General features: G+C 38.5%; 1 pseudogene; it reads right to left on the bottom strand.

Annotated features, from left to right (window-relative positions):
- Window positions 1-5,726: 5,726 nt before the first annotated feature.
- On the bottom strand, window positions 5,727-8,054 carry LOC131517919 (52 kDa repressor of the inhibitor of the protein kinase-like; annotated as a pseudogene).
- Window positions 8,055-15,598: the final 7,544 nt, after the last annotated feature.

The following is a 15,598-nucleotide window of genomic DNA, read 5'->3' as shown; positions in this document are numbered from 1 at the left end:
AAAAAAAAAAAAAAAAAGACAAGTCCTGTAGCTTCCCCTTTCCACCAGACTGCTACTCCTAAGTGGTTCATGGGAAAGAAACCTGACACTCCTAATGCTCAAGAGATTGTTAACAACTCTTGTTAAAGATGGGAGCCAAAAATAAAGAATGGGAGCCAATGCCTGGCAAAGGATGTAGCATTCCCCTGAGAGCTGAGTCTCTCATTTCCTTGTCTTTCCTTCTCCTCTTAGGTTATGTTGTTTTTGTGCTGTGGCCTATATTCTGGATTTTCAAAGGACTCTGCTCTTGTTTATCTTTACAAGTGTGATTCGGATCCAAAGCTTATTATGTAGTAAATTCTTTGGGAAGTGACATGTCTAAAGTACTGTGAAAAGTCCTCCTTGAACATTTTGCCTGAAATGTTAAGTAAGGAAAAAGTCAGGATACTGTCTGGAAGGCAGACTCTGTTGCAATGCAGATATGGGATATTTAAACAAACAAAAATTCTGGGAAGCTTTTAATGTCGCAAGTTTTGGTTCTAAGCATTTGGGGAAGGTAGTTTGGAAACAGCATAGCACATTTATATCTCAATTTAAATAATAAAATGTGTAGAATAGTTTTCCGATATATTACTTTACCCAATTCAGAAGACTTCCTAGTCCTAAATTTTTCTCATAAAAGTGATAACTGCTTTATAGTGTAATCAATCAAAAGAACAAAATAAGAGGTTTAAACATTAAAAAGGAGGTGGCAAATTATTATTATTTGCAGATGAAACAATATACCGGAAAACCTAAGGGAATCAACTTAAAAGTTATTAGAATTAAAGAGTATTTGGGGCGCCTGGGTGGCTCATTTGGTTGAGCGCCCAACTCTTGATTTCGGCTCAGATCATGATCTCACAGTTTGAGTTCAAGCCCCTGCCTGGGCTCTTAATTGACAGCGCGCAGTCTACTTGTGAGTCTCTCTTTCGCTGCTGCCCATGCATGCTCACTCTTTTTCTCTCTCTTTCTCAAAATAAACTTTAAAAAGAAGAAATAAGAGGAGTATTCACTAAGGCAACCTTAGAAAATAAATGTGTAACAATCAGTAGCATTTTTATATTTAAACCACAACCTGTTCAAAATATTATAGGTAAAATTATTACAATCTCAAATCAAAACAGCAATACCAGCAAACCCTAATAGGAAATATACAGAATCTAGATGAATAAAAATATAAAACTTAGTAGAGCCTGTAAAATGTCTTTTTTTTTTAAATGCTTATTTTTGAGATCGAGAGCACCAGCTGGGGAGGGGCAGAGAGAGAGAGGGACAGAGGATCCAAAGTAAGCTCTGTGAACCATGAGATCATGACTGGGGCCGAAGTCTGATGCTCAAAGCACTGAGCCACTGAGGTGCCCCAAGGATGTAGAAAGTCTTGATCAGGAGACTCCGTGCTATAAATATGTCTATTTTTACTGCCTTGATCTATGGATTCAATGAAATCCCCCCAAAACTATAACTGCACTTTTTTTTTTTGGTAACTTAATTTTCAGTTCAACTAGAAGAGTAATTACATGAAACTGATCGGAAAAAAAAAAAAAAAAAAGACTTATAAGGGAAGACTTAGCTCTGGTAGCAAGCTCCAAGATGGATTCTAATGATCTCTGTCTGTCTTCTGGTTTTCACACCCTCATGTTGTCCCCTCCCACACTGTACCAGGGTAAGGTTGACAGATAAAATATAGAATGTCCAACTAAATTTGAGTTTCAGACAAGCAATGCATATTTTTTAGTATAAGTGTATCTTCAATATTGCGTGCGACATAGGTATAATAAAAAGTCTTGGTTTTTATCTGAAAATCAAGTTGAACTGGGAGTACTATATTTTTATTTGTTACATCTGAAAACCTATTAAACCAGGGTTGGTCTGACCAGTAGCATATGACGAAAGTAATGGTATGTCATTTTCAAGATTGGGTTATAAAAGACTGTGGCTGCCATCTTGGGCATCCTCCTGCTCCCCAGTGTCTCCCCTGGAGGAAGCAAGTTGCCATGTTGTGAGCAGCCCTATGGAGAGTCCTACATGACAAGGAACTAAAACCTCTGGCCAACATTAAGTGAGGAACTGATGTCTGTCAACAATGTCAGTGGGCTTAGTAGTGGGTTCTTCAACCCCAGTCAAGCCTTGAAATGACTGCAGCCCCAGCCAGCACCTCTACGGCAGTCTTGTAAGAGACAGCCAAAACTACTCAGCTAAGCTGCTACCAGATTCCTGAACTCTAGAAATTGTGCAAAATAATAAATGTTGTTTTAAGATGCTACATTTTGGGGTAATTTGCTATGCAGGAATAATTACTAATACACTGACCCAATTAGATATTTAATCTTCAAATTACAATGGTAAAAACAGTTTGGTATATTATGCAGAAATCTACACTTAAATAGTATTTGAGAGTCTAAAAATTGAAAATATATATGGGAATTTTTTGTATGATGCAGGCATCATTTGAAATCAATGTGGAAAAGAATTAGTAAATAAATGACATTGGGATGATTGTGTAGCCATTTAGAACCTTGCTTTATTTCAAATTCCACTTCATTGTTGGTAAATTGAGAAGGGATTGGCTTTTGTATTAATCTTTTATCCTGCATCTTTGCTATAATTGCTTAATAGTTCCAGGGGTTTTTCTGTTGATTTTTTCAGATTTGCTACATAGACAATCACTTCATTTGTGAACAAAGACAGTTTTATTTCCTCCTTCCCAATTTGTTTACCTTCTATTTCCTTTTCTTGCCCTATTGCATTAGCAAGGACTTCCAGAGTGATGTTCCACCCTGCCAAGGTGGAAAGGGACATCCTTGCCTTGTTCCCGATCTTAGTGGGAAATCTTCTAGTTCTCACCATTAAGTATGATATTAGTTGTTATCAAGTTGAGGAAGCTTCCCTCTATTCCTAGTTTTCTGATAGATTTTATGAAGAATGGGAGTGGGATTTTGTCAAATACTTTTTCTGCATCTATTGATATGATCATGTAAGTTTTTTAACCTATTGATGTAATGGATTACATTAATTGATTTTCAAATCTTATACCAACTTTGCATACCTGGGATAAATCCCATTTGTTCATGGCATATAATTCTCTTTATACATTATTGGATTTGGTTTACTAATATTTTGTTAAATATTCTAGCATCTATATTCATGAGAGTCTGTCTATAGTTTCTTTTTCTTGTAATGTCTTTGGTTTTGGTATCATGGTAATTCTGCTCTTAGAATCAGTTAGGAAGTGTTCCTTCTGCTTCTATTTTTAGGATGAGATTATGGAGAATTGGTGTGATTTCTTCCTTAAATGTTTGGTAGATTTCACCAGTGAACCCATCTGGGAATAATGTTTTCTTTAAAACAAATTTGAAAAAAAAAACCCATATTTTATTTAGATTGAAATAAGCTTATTTCACTGAAATAAGATGAAATTAAAATTCACTTATTATTTAGATTGAAATAAAATTGAGTTTCCTCACTAAAAATAATAGCCATATTTTCTGCATTATTCCTAGATAAACCACAAGCCCCTTATTTTTGTAAGTTTTCCAGATCAAGATGAGGAAGTAGATACAGTCACAGAAAAAGACAGAAGAAAATAGATATACCAATTGTCAGTATCCATGGCCTCTGATTCTGGTTTGATCATGAAACAGAAGTGTTTAACATATACCTGATTAAAAGCTTAAGACTCAGAAAGGTGTACACTCAATAAAATAAATACAACAACCAGATATGAAACAAGAATGGCAGTCACTTCCATCTGAACTTCAACTGTAACTTGTTCCTTTAGGTTCACTTAACAAAGATAAAACCTGCACTGACACTCTTGTTTATTGAGCTCACCATTTTTCTTTCCTTGATAATTCCATTAATTGTACATTACAGATCTTTAACAATATACTTAAAAACCCAACTAGTCAAAGGTCAGTTGTAAATTTCTTTGTAACATTTTATAAAATCTATTTTTTCCTCCCACACCTCCCCAAAATTTATTCCTTCAAAGAAGTGATAACTCATCTTCAGTGATAATAAATGTTATATCCAAAATGATTTTAAACAGTCCTAGAGTGTCAGAACTGGAGATCATGCAGAAATGAAATATGGTACTTGCAATACTGTCTTCTGGAAGAACAAATATATCTTCAAGGTGTGAGCATTAAAATAGTGGTTGCTCAAACCAACCAAGTGGCTGATATATTCAGTAAGAGGCCCATAGAAAAAGATGTTCAGTGATTAAACAGCCTACATATACCTTACAACTTTGCCTTCAAATTTTAAACATAGGAGAAAACCTATTTTTAAGCATTTTTAAAGGTATTTTTTTTTTATGGTTTATCAATTACCTGTAGGCAATTCTGACTTGTTTGTGTAGCACTGACTTGTTTGTGTAGAGATTGATATATGGGTCTACCATTAAATACAGATAATGTTTTATATAAAACATTTATGTTAGGCAAAGCCAAGTTCCTTAACCTTCATTCTGTCAAAGTGTTCCCCAGGAATGCTTTTGAGATGCTTTTGAGTGTTTTCACAGCAGTCATTCTCAAACAAATCACAGGAAGAATACACAAGACTTTCAGCAATGCATAAACATTAGGAAGAAACTTGAAGCCAGGCAGATGGAGGGCTTCCTAAGTGGTGGATGGGAGCTCTACCTCTTTCCTTCTGTGTTTCTATGTGCTTTTCTAACAGGGAAGCTGGGCTGAGTGTGTGTCAGGATTGGCTAAGTCACTTCTGTACAAGTCAGTCAGCATGGGGCTCTCTGTTACGTTGAATTTGAGCTGTCCCATGACAGACAATACCCAAAATAAGCATTTTCAGGCTTTGAGGTGTTGTTCTGAGAATATATCTTTAAGTTCCTGAGTAATAACTTGTCCTGTTATTACTTGTCCTGCAACACTTAGGGATCTTTTATAGTAATTCTCAGAGGTTAGTTGAGATTCCAAGTTACCTTGCTGAGCTCTGTGGAATTCCTTAGGGAGTTTCATTTGAATATCAGGTTGGTTATCAAATTTATGGCTTCCTCAAGCCAAAATCGGTGGTAAGTTTTAGAGTTTTCCATCACCTTATTAGTGAATGCAAAACTGCAGAGAAGCTGCTAGCTGCAAAGAAGACATCCAAGATTTGTCATGTGGGGATTTTGTCCAAGGACTCTTGTAAAAGATAGGACTTTTTTTTTTTTTTTTTTTTAAATTTTTTTTTTTTTCAACGTTTTTTATTTATTTTTGGGACAGAGAGAGACAGAGCATGAACGGGGGAGGGGCAGAGAGAGAGGGAGACACAGAATCGGAAACAGGCTCCAGGCTCCGAGCCATCAGCCCAGAGCCTGACGCGGGGCTCGAACTCACAGACCGCGAGATCGTGACCTGGCTGAAGTCGGACGCTTAACCGACTGCGCCACCGAGGCGCCCCAGGACTTTTTTTTTTTTTAAAGTATTTATTTATTTTGAGAGAGATAGAGACAGCGTGAGTAGGGGCCAGGAGGCACGGAGCAGAGAGAGAGGGAGACAGAAAATCCCAAGCAGGTTCTGCACTGCCAGCACAGAGCCCACTGCGGGGCTTGAAACCATGATTTCATGACCTGAGCCAAAACCAAGAGTTGGATGCTTAACTGCCTGAGCCACCTAGGTGCCCCAAGATAGGCTATTTTTAAGAACAGTAATGACAAAAATAAAATTAAAATCTGTTGATGGCAGAGGGACAGATTCTCGGCCAGTTACAGTTATTCCATCTAATACTTATGTCGCTATACCATCTAAACATAAAACAAGTGCTTGTAGGAAATCTATAAAAATTTCAAAAACACCATGCTTGTCTCTCAATTGAGAATGACAAGTTTCCTTCAGGTCATTACTCTTTTCTTCATTGTTCTGAGAAAAGACAGAAATTACATTGTCATATATGAGTTGTGGTGATTGATGGGTGAAAGAACAGACTTCCTCAATCGTTCCCAATGCAACTGATACTGCCATAACAGGCACTGGTTTGCCAACCACATATTTAAGGCACAGGAAGAGCAGAGTGTGTAGAGAGCTTAGGACTGTTTCTCTAAAAGTCTTGAAGCAGTTTTCATTTTTGATGGAAATCTACTGGACATATGGTACTCCTGGCCTTGACAGTACTCCATATTTAGTCCCCTAGTCCCCACTTCACGGTTATTACAGTGTGAAATTACACACCCAAAATTATCTTCATTAAGGCAGACATTATCTTCATAGGGCAGGAAGCCCACAAATTCTTTTCCCAGGTATGGATTCATCAACAGGTGGGTGTTCCCCTACTATGTCCACATACCACCAGTGATCATGAAAGGGAAGTGAATCTCAGTTGCCTGATGGTTTCTTCCTGAGTGCAGCACTCACAGATCCAGTGTCTGACTCTTGCTGTTTTTCAATGGAACTTGTTAGTTGGTGCCTTGAAGTGCTTTCTCAAGACCTCTTCACTAGAATTTATCCTGCACTTCAGCAGTGCTTGAAAGATACAGGAATATAGTGAGTTTATGGGATTTCATCAGCTTCAGGTCCTTCCAGAGGTAGATTTTGTTTACATAAGAATCAAAATTTCAAATAAAGATTTTAGGTATTGTTTTCCTTCTCTTCAAAGGTGAGAGGTAAAATGTCTTCATCCAGCTCTTTACCTCCTGCATTGGGGTTCTAGGCATAGCTGTGTATGTCTTTATTGTTTTGTTCCTGGACAGAAGGTTCATCAATTTTTTTCTCTCTTTTTTTTTTGTTTTTTTGTTTTTATGTTTCAATGTCCTGATTTCATCTTCACTCAGTTCTTTTATTCACTTTCTATGTTTATAATGCAGATTGTTCAGACAACTTGTACGATAAAAATTTGTCCTATAAGGACTAGTTCTACAGATTGTAGGGGTCTCCAAGTGTTTGGCACATAATCAGAAATGTTGTCCCTTCTAAGTTTTATCTTTTAAGTCTGCTCTTCTATAATCTTCAGCTACTTCTGCATCTGGCCAGGTCCCCCCGGGGAGCCTGAAGAAGAACAGGCCTGACTCTTCCTTGTGCAGTGGGGGCTGTGAAGGAGTTAGGTGTCCCTTCCCTGCAGGTCCAGCTCTCCCCTTCCTATCTTCTTAGGGCAGCTCGCCCTCAGGTAGGTTAGGGGAGGAGAGCCAGCCCATCACCTTCAACCTAGAATTCTATGTTTAAACTATTGATTAAATATGAGAGTAGAAAAAAGACCTTTTTTAGACATGCAGACTTTCAAAAAATTTTTACCTCCCTTGCATCCCAGTGTAGTCAGGCGTCTAAAGTGGCCCCCAGTGAGTCTGCCGGAGTATGGGCTGGCCCTAGTTCATTACTTCTAATGAACAGAATAGGCAAAATTGATGGATATCACTTCAGAGATTAAGTTACAAAAGACTGACTTGGTCTTGCTTGCATTTTCTCTTTTTCTCTTGCTTTCTTGTTCTGATGAAATCAACTATCTTTTTAATGAGCCAACCCTTGGGGTGCCGGGTGGCTCATTTGGTTGAGTGCCCAACTTCTGCTCAGGTCATGATCTCGCCGTCTGTGGGTTTGAGCCCTGCATCGGGCTCTGTGCTGACAGCTCAGAGCCTGGAGCCTGCTTCGGATTCTGTGTCTCCCTCTCTCTCTGCCCCTCCCCGCTCATGCTCTGTCTCTCTGTCTCTCTCTCTGTCAAAAACAAATAAACATTAAAAAAAATTTTAATGAGCCACCCCATGAAAAAGTCAATGCAGCAAGGAAACCAAGGGAGGCCTCTGATCATTTGCTCCTGAGGAACTGAGGATCTCAGTCCAATAGGAAACACTTTAAGTCTATTACCAAAAAGGATAGGCATGACCTCCCCCAGTAGTAATCCCCTAGTATGTCCTCTAAAAAAGGAAGCAGAGAGAACACGAACACCACATGGAAAATTCTATTTCTAATCCAGGGATTTTCAGCTGGGGGCAGCTTTGTCCCTTGGGGACATCTAGCAACATCTAGAGACATTTTTGATTGACATGACTTGAGTTGGGGGACACTACTGGCATCTAGCAGGTAGAGGCTAGAGATGCCACTAAACATCCTAACAATGAATAGGACCACCCCACAACAAAAAATTATGTCAAACAGTGTCACCTGAATGTCAATAGTACCAAAGTTGTAAGAAATCTTGTTCTAACTTAATAGTTTGATTCTCCAACTTATGGTTGCTGTCCCACCTATGGGTAGTTTGCCTATATATTTTTTGTTTGTTAAGCCTGGCAAAGTATAGAATATTGCTGGATAACAACTAGTTGTAAAAATTTAACCATGGGAGGCTAATAAGGGTACTGGGCATGAGACCTGTCAGCTACAGCAAGTAAGTTCAAGAATGAATCCATAATTTCTTTTTTTTTTCTTTTTAGCAATATCATCTTTTAATAGCTGCCTTCCTGTGATATTATGAATTATAATAAGAAATATATATTTGGCCTTTGTCCTGTTTCTAGTGAAGACCTTCTAAAAGGCTTGGAATTTCTTAAGTGGTGAAAGAGATAAAGGTACCTTTTGTCATGTTAATGAGGTGAATTTTGGAATGCCCCTGGGTCTTCTAAGAATTGGGCTGATTGGCTGGATTGTAGGGTTGGGACTTTCAGTCCCACCCTTATACCTCTTGGGAGGGGAGAATGGCTGGAGATTGAATAGATTTCCAATGGCTGATGACTTAATCAATCATGCCTATGTAATAAAGTCTCCATAAAAATTTAGAAATAGACAGTTTGGACAGCTTCCAGGTTGGTGAACTGGGAGAGCTGGAGGTGCTGGGAGAGTAGCACACCTATGCTGGGCATGGAAGCTCCATGTCCCTTGCCATATACCTTGCCCTATGCATCTCTTCCATCTGGATGTCCACCTGTATCCTTTATTATATACTTTTATAATAAACTGGTAAATGTGAGTAAGTGTTTCCCTGAGTTCTGTGAGCTACTCTAGCTAATCAGTTGAATCTGAAAGGGTAGAGGTCATGAGAACCTCTGATTTATAGCCAGTTGCTAAGAAGAAGCACAGCTAACAACCTGGACTTGGAACTGGCATCTGAAATCCAGGGAGTGGATCTTTGGAACCTCCAGTCTATAGGTGGTTGGTCAGAAGCATAGGTGTTAACTTGAGCTTGTGAATGGCTTCTCAAGTGGAGGGTATTCTTTTGGGATTGAGCCCTGTCCCTTTGGAGTCTGATGCTATCTCTGGGTAGACAGTTCAGAATTGAGTTGAACTCTATAGAACACCTACTTTGTGTCCTGAGCATTGTGTGGTGGTGTGTGTGGGACGGGGTGGGGGGGTGGGGAGCCTCCTCCACACACATGTCAGAATTGATCTTAGAACCATTTTTCTTCCCTAGAAAAAGTCCCTACAGCTGTGTTGCAGAAACTCTGGAAGTATCCGTAATGATTTTTTTTAGTTTCTCTTATAAATGCTCATTCTATGTTGGTGACTTAAGATTGTACCCTTACTTCATGCTTGGTTTTGTCTCTTCTGTGCTGGACTTGATTTTATTTGTGCCTCACAGTAATGCTTGCATATTTGCTTCAGCCTAAACTCTGCGCCTTTTAGGACAATCCTGACACAGTACCATATCCAAGGGCTTGCTGGTTTGGGGGCAGGGGAAGTTTAAACACCTATAACCAAATTGTTAGCAAATTGTTAATCCATGTATACCTGAAGTTCAGCATTAGTGAATACTATTAGGGTAGATTTTTAAATAATTTACCTGCAACTATAGTATAGATCATATTACTTAAAGTTACAAAGCTTTTCCAGTATTGACTAGCTTCACAAATTTTGTTTTAGTATTATGTCCAAGGTGTCTGGAGCCATAGCATAGCGGAGCATTCAACATTGTATCCGTACACAAAAAATGGTTTGGCCAGTTGGAGTAATTGTTAGCTGATCCTAATTGTTGACTATTTTCAACCAAATAAATATTTAATGATTAGTTGGTAACTAGTCCCAGATTTGTGTTTTTTCAACAGTTATAAAGCCATTGTTATTGGACAGTCCCAAATTGATGGGCATCTATGTTTCACACCTTACTCCAGAATGTAAACATTACAAGTTTCTTTAGATTTATGACTTACAAACATAAGTTGTTTTTTTTTAGTTAAATATTTTCAAATGAGTTTGTTACTCCAGCTTTCTCTTCTGAGATTTTTAGCCTTCCACATGTGATATTAAGAGGTTTTGTTAGTCATCCTCTGTTCTAGTTATCTATTGCTACATGACAAGCCACCTCTAAATCTAGCAATGTGAAAACAACGGTTTTACTATCCTCACAGAATTCCGATGGGGCATGATAGGGATGTTTTGTCTCTGTTGCACTCTGTCCAGAGCCTCAGCCAGGAAGACTCAGTGTTCAGTGGTGACTTGAACAGATGGGCACTGGAATCATCATGAGGCTTCTTCACTCACATGTCAACACCTAGGCTGGGAAGACATGAAGGCTGGGCAAACCCAGGGCTGTTGACCAGATCACTTACATAGGGCCTGTCTCTCTGGCTTTGGCTTCTCACAGGGTGGTGGCTAAGTTCCAAGATGGAGCTTTCTGAGAGTGTTCCAGGAGACGCAGGTGGAAGCTGTAGGGCTTGTTATGACCTAGTTTTAGAAGTCACATAGCCTTTCTTCCATATTCTATTGCAGAGATCAGTGAACTATGACCTCGTGCCAAATTCAGCATGCCACCTGTCATTGTAAATAAAGTGTTATTGGAACATAGCCATGTCCATTTGTTTACATTTTGTCTATGGCTACTTTCATGCTACAATGCAGAGTTGAGTAGTTGCAACAGAGACCTTAAGGCCTGCAAAGCCTAAAATATTAACTATCTGGCCCTTTACTGAAAAGGTGTGCTGAGACTTGCTCTATTAGTTAAAGCCATCACAGCCTCTCAGTGTCATGGGAACCCCACTCTTGGGGGAAGGTATGTCAAAGAAGTTACACCATTTTTTGAAAATTACCATAGCACCCATTTACCTCTCAGATTTTTTTTTTTAACATTTATTTATTTTTGAGACAGAGAGAGACAGAGCATGAACGGGGGAGGGGCAGAGAGAGAGGGAGACACAGAATGGGAAGCAGGCTCCAGGCTCTGAGCCATCAGCCCAGAGCCTGACGCGGGGCTCAAACTCACGGACCGTGAGATCGTGACCTGAGCTGAAGTCGGACGCTCAACCGACTGAGCCACCCAGGCACCCCTACCTCTCAGATTTTAATCCTTGTTTGGTTTTTAATTGTGTGGGATACTTAAAATAGCTTTTCTCGCATATGTGAATGCACGCTGAATTTCTGTGAGAGCAGGTTAAAAAGTGGGAGTCAACTGTGGTATTTCAAGTTTTATTCTTTTGAAATTTGCCTGTTTCAGCTCTATGGGTAAATGTTTTCCTAATAATTTTTTTCAAAGAAAGGTTAGAAGCATTAACCTGTGTTCACAGAGCTAATGCAGGGATAAAGAAGACCTTTAGTTTCTGGAAAAACAAAAAAAGAAGAGGAAGAAGAAAACAAAGAGAAAGATGGTAAACAGTTGTCTGAACAGTTAAGCTTCACTTGGTCAACAAGTTGCAGGTTTTAGAAATCATTACTTATTTATGAAAAAATTTTAATCTAAATATGCTATATTGGTACAATTTTAATTAACCCCAATTTCCTCATCTATAGAATGAAGGGTTTGGGTAGTCAGTGGTTCACAACCCTGGCTACATATTCAGAACATAGGGGCCCAGGCCCTTATCTTAGATAATTAAACCAGAATATCTAGAGGTGGGGCCCCCACAGGTTTTAAAAGCTCCTCGGATTATTTTCATAAACTACAGCCAGGGCAGAGAAATAGGCGGTTAGGGGATTGTAGGCTCCTTTTCAGATGGAAAAGTTTCCTTGTTCTGTGATAAAGGGGATATGAAAATGGAAAGTTTCAGGTGAAGAGGGAAGAGCCAAGATGGCAGAACAGCATGGAAAGTGTTTTTGTGTCTCTCGTCCCTGAAATGCAGCCAGATCAACACTAAACCATCTTGCACACCTAAAACACTGATTGAGGATTAACACAACAATCTGCCCAACCTGAACCACAGAACTCAGCAGAAAGAGAAAAAAATTATTTTATTTTCCATTTTTATTAAAAAGATTTTTCTTTAATTTTTTCTACTATGTATTTTACTTTTTTGTAAATTTTAAAAATTCTATTTTACATCAATCATTTCGTTTTATTCTATTTTATTGTATTCATTTTTTCAAATTTTCAAATGTTTTCCTTTTTTCCCCCTTTTTTCTGCTTTTTCTTTTCTTATCTTTCCTTTTTTTCTCTAATCTGTCAAGCTCCTTTCAACAACCAGACCAAAACACACCTAGGATATAGCATCCCTTATTTAAATTTTTTTGTGTTGCTTTTAATTTTTTTTTACTTTATTAATTCCTTTTCTTCCTTAAAAATGATGAAATGAAGGAATTTGCCCCAAATGAAAGAACGGGAAGAAATGACAGCTAGGGACTTAACAACACAGATACAAACAAGATGTCTGAACTAGAATTTAGAATCACGATAATAAGAATACTAGCAGGGGTTGAAAAAACCATAGAATCCATTTCTGTGGAGATAAAAGAATTAAAAGCTTGTCAAGATGAAATAAAAAATGTTATAACTGAGCTGCAATCTCTAATGCATGCCACAGCGGCAGGGATGGATGAAGTAGAGCAGTGAATTTAACAATATAGCGGACAAACTTATGGAGACCAATGAAGCAGAAAAAAAGAGGGATACTAAGGCAAAAGAGCATGATTTAAGAATTAGAGAACTCAGTGACTCATTAAAAAGGAATAACATTAGAATCATAGGGGTCCCAGAAGGTGAAGAGAGAGAAAAAGGGGTAGAAGGTTTACATGAGCAAATCATAGCAGAAAACTTTCCTAACCTGGGAAAACAGACATCAAAATCCAGGAAGCACAGAGGACTCCCATTAGATTCAACAAAAACCAACCATCAATAAGGCATATCATAGTCAAATTCACAAAATACTCAGGCAAGGAAAGAATCATGAAAGCAGCAAGGGGAAAAAAGTCCTTAACCTACAAGAGAAGACAGATCAGGTTCACAGCAGACCTATTCACAGAAACTTGGCAGGCCAGAAAGGAGTGGCAGGATATATTCAATGTGCTGAATTGGAAAAATATGCAGCCAAGAATTCTTTATCCAGCAAGGCTGTCATTCAAAATAGAAGGAGAGATAAAAAGTTTCCCAGACAAATGAAAATTAAAGGAGCTCATGACCACTAAATCAATGCTGCAAGAAATTTTAAGGGGGACTCTCTGAGAGGAGAAAAGATGAAAAAACAAAACAAAAACCAAAAAGACCAAAAGCAACAAAGACTAGAAAGGATCAGAGGACACCACCAGAAACTCCAACTCTACAGGCAACATAATGACCATAAATTCATACCTTTCAGTACTCACTCTGAATGTCAATGGACTAAATGCTCCAATCAAAAGACATAGGGTAAGAGAATGGATAAGAAAACAAGATCCATCTATATGCTGTTTACAAGAGACCCACTTTAGACCTAAAGACACCTTCAGATTGAAAGTAAGGGGATGGAGAACCACCTATCATGCTCATGATCTCCAAAAGAAAGCCAGAGTAGCCATACTTATGCCAGACAATCTAGACTTTAAAATAAAGACAGAACAAGAGATGAAGAAGGGCATTATGTCAAAATTAAGGGGTCTATCCCCCAAGAAGATCTAATAATTGTAAACATTCATGCCCCAAACGTGGAACACCCAAATGTACAAATCAGTTAATCACAAACATAAAGAAACTCATTGATAATAATCCCATAATAGTAGGGGACTTCAACACCCCACTTACAGCAATGGAAAGATCATCCAAACAGAAAATCAAGAAGGAAACAATGGTGTTGAATGACACACTGGACCAGATGGACTTAACATATATATTCAAAACATTTCATCCTAAAGCAGAGGAATACACATTCTTCTCGAGTACACATGGAACATTCAGAATAGATCACATACTGGGACACAAATCAGCCCTCAGCAAGTACAAAAGGATTGAGATTACACTGTGCATATTTTCAGGCCACAATGCTATGAAACTCTAAATCAACCACAAGAAAAAATTTGGAAAGACAACAAATACTTGGAGATTAAAGAACATCCTACTAAAGGGGCACCTGGGTGGCGCAGTCGGTTAAGCGTCCGACTTCAGCCAGGTCACGATCTCGCGGTCCATGAGTTCGAGCCCCGCGTCAGGCTCTGGGCTGATGGCTCGGAGCCTGGAGCCTGTTTCCGATTCTGTGTCTCCCTCTCTCTCTGCCCCTCCCCCGTTCATGCTCTGTCTCTCTCTGTCCCAAAAATAAAAAAATAAAAAATAAATTAAAAAAAAAAAAACGTTGGAAGAACATCCTACTAAAGAACGAATAGGTTAACCAAGAAGTTAAAGAGGAAATTAAAAAGTACATGGAAGCCAATGAAAATGATAACACCGCAGCCCAAAACCTCTGGGATGCAGCAAAGGCAGTCATAATAAGGAAGTATATAGCATTCCAGGCCTTCCTTAAAAAGGAAGAAAGGTCTCAGATACACAACCCAACCCTATACCTTAAAGAGCTGGAAAAGAACAGCAAATAAAACCCAAAATCAGCAGAAGACAGGAAATAATAAAGATCAGAGCAGAAACCAATGCTATTGAAACAAACAAAAAAAAAAACAGTAGAACAGATCAATGAAACCAGAAGCTGGTTCTTTGATAAACTCCTACTCAGTTTGATCAAAAAGAAAAAGGAAAGGACTCAAATAAATACTATCAAGAATGAAAGAGGAGAGATCACAACCAACACTGCAGAAATAAAAACAATAATAAGACAATATTAGAAATTATATGCCAATAAATTGGGCAATCTGGAAGAAAATATAAACTACCAAAAGTGAAACAGGAAGATATAGAAAATTTGAACTAAGCCATAACCAGTGAAGAAATTGAGCTGGTAATCAAAAATCTCCCAAAAAACAAGAGTCCAGGGCCATATGGCTTTCCAGGAGAATTCTACCAAACATTTAAAGAAGTGTTAACACCTATTCTCTTGAAGCTGTTCCAAAAAAATAGAAATGGAAGGGAATCTTCCAAACTCATTCCATGAAGCCAACATTACCTTGATTCCAAAATCAAAGACTCCACTAAAAAGGAGAACTATAGACCAATCCCTGATGAACATGGATGCAGAAATCCTCAACAAGATACTAGCCAACCGGATGGAACAACACATTACAAAAATTATTCACCATGGCCAAGTGGGATTTGTCCCTGGGATGCAGGGCTGTTTCAATATCCTCAAAACAATCAATGTGATACCTCACATCAGTAAAAGAAAGGACAAGAACCACATGATCCTCTCCATAGATACAAAGAAAGCATTTGACAGAATACAGCATCCTTTCTTCATAAAAACCCTCAAGAAAGTAGGGATAGAAGGATCATACCTCAGGATCATAAAAACCATATATGAAAGACCCACCGCTAATATCATTCTCAATGGGGAAAAACTGAGCGCTTTCCCCCTAAGGTCAGGAACACGACAGGGTTGTCC

The sequence above is a fragment of the Neofelis nebulosa genome, chromosome 7 (assembly GCF_028018385.1).
Source record: "Neofelis nebulosa isolate mNeoNeb1 chromosome 7, mNeoNeb1.pri, whole genome shotgun sequence".
NCBI classification, from domain to species: Eukaryota; Metazoa; Chordata; class Mammalia; order Carnivora; family Felidae; genus Neofelis; species Neofelis nebulosa.
This window is presented reverse-complemented; position numbering and strand designations above follow the sequence as displayed.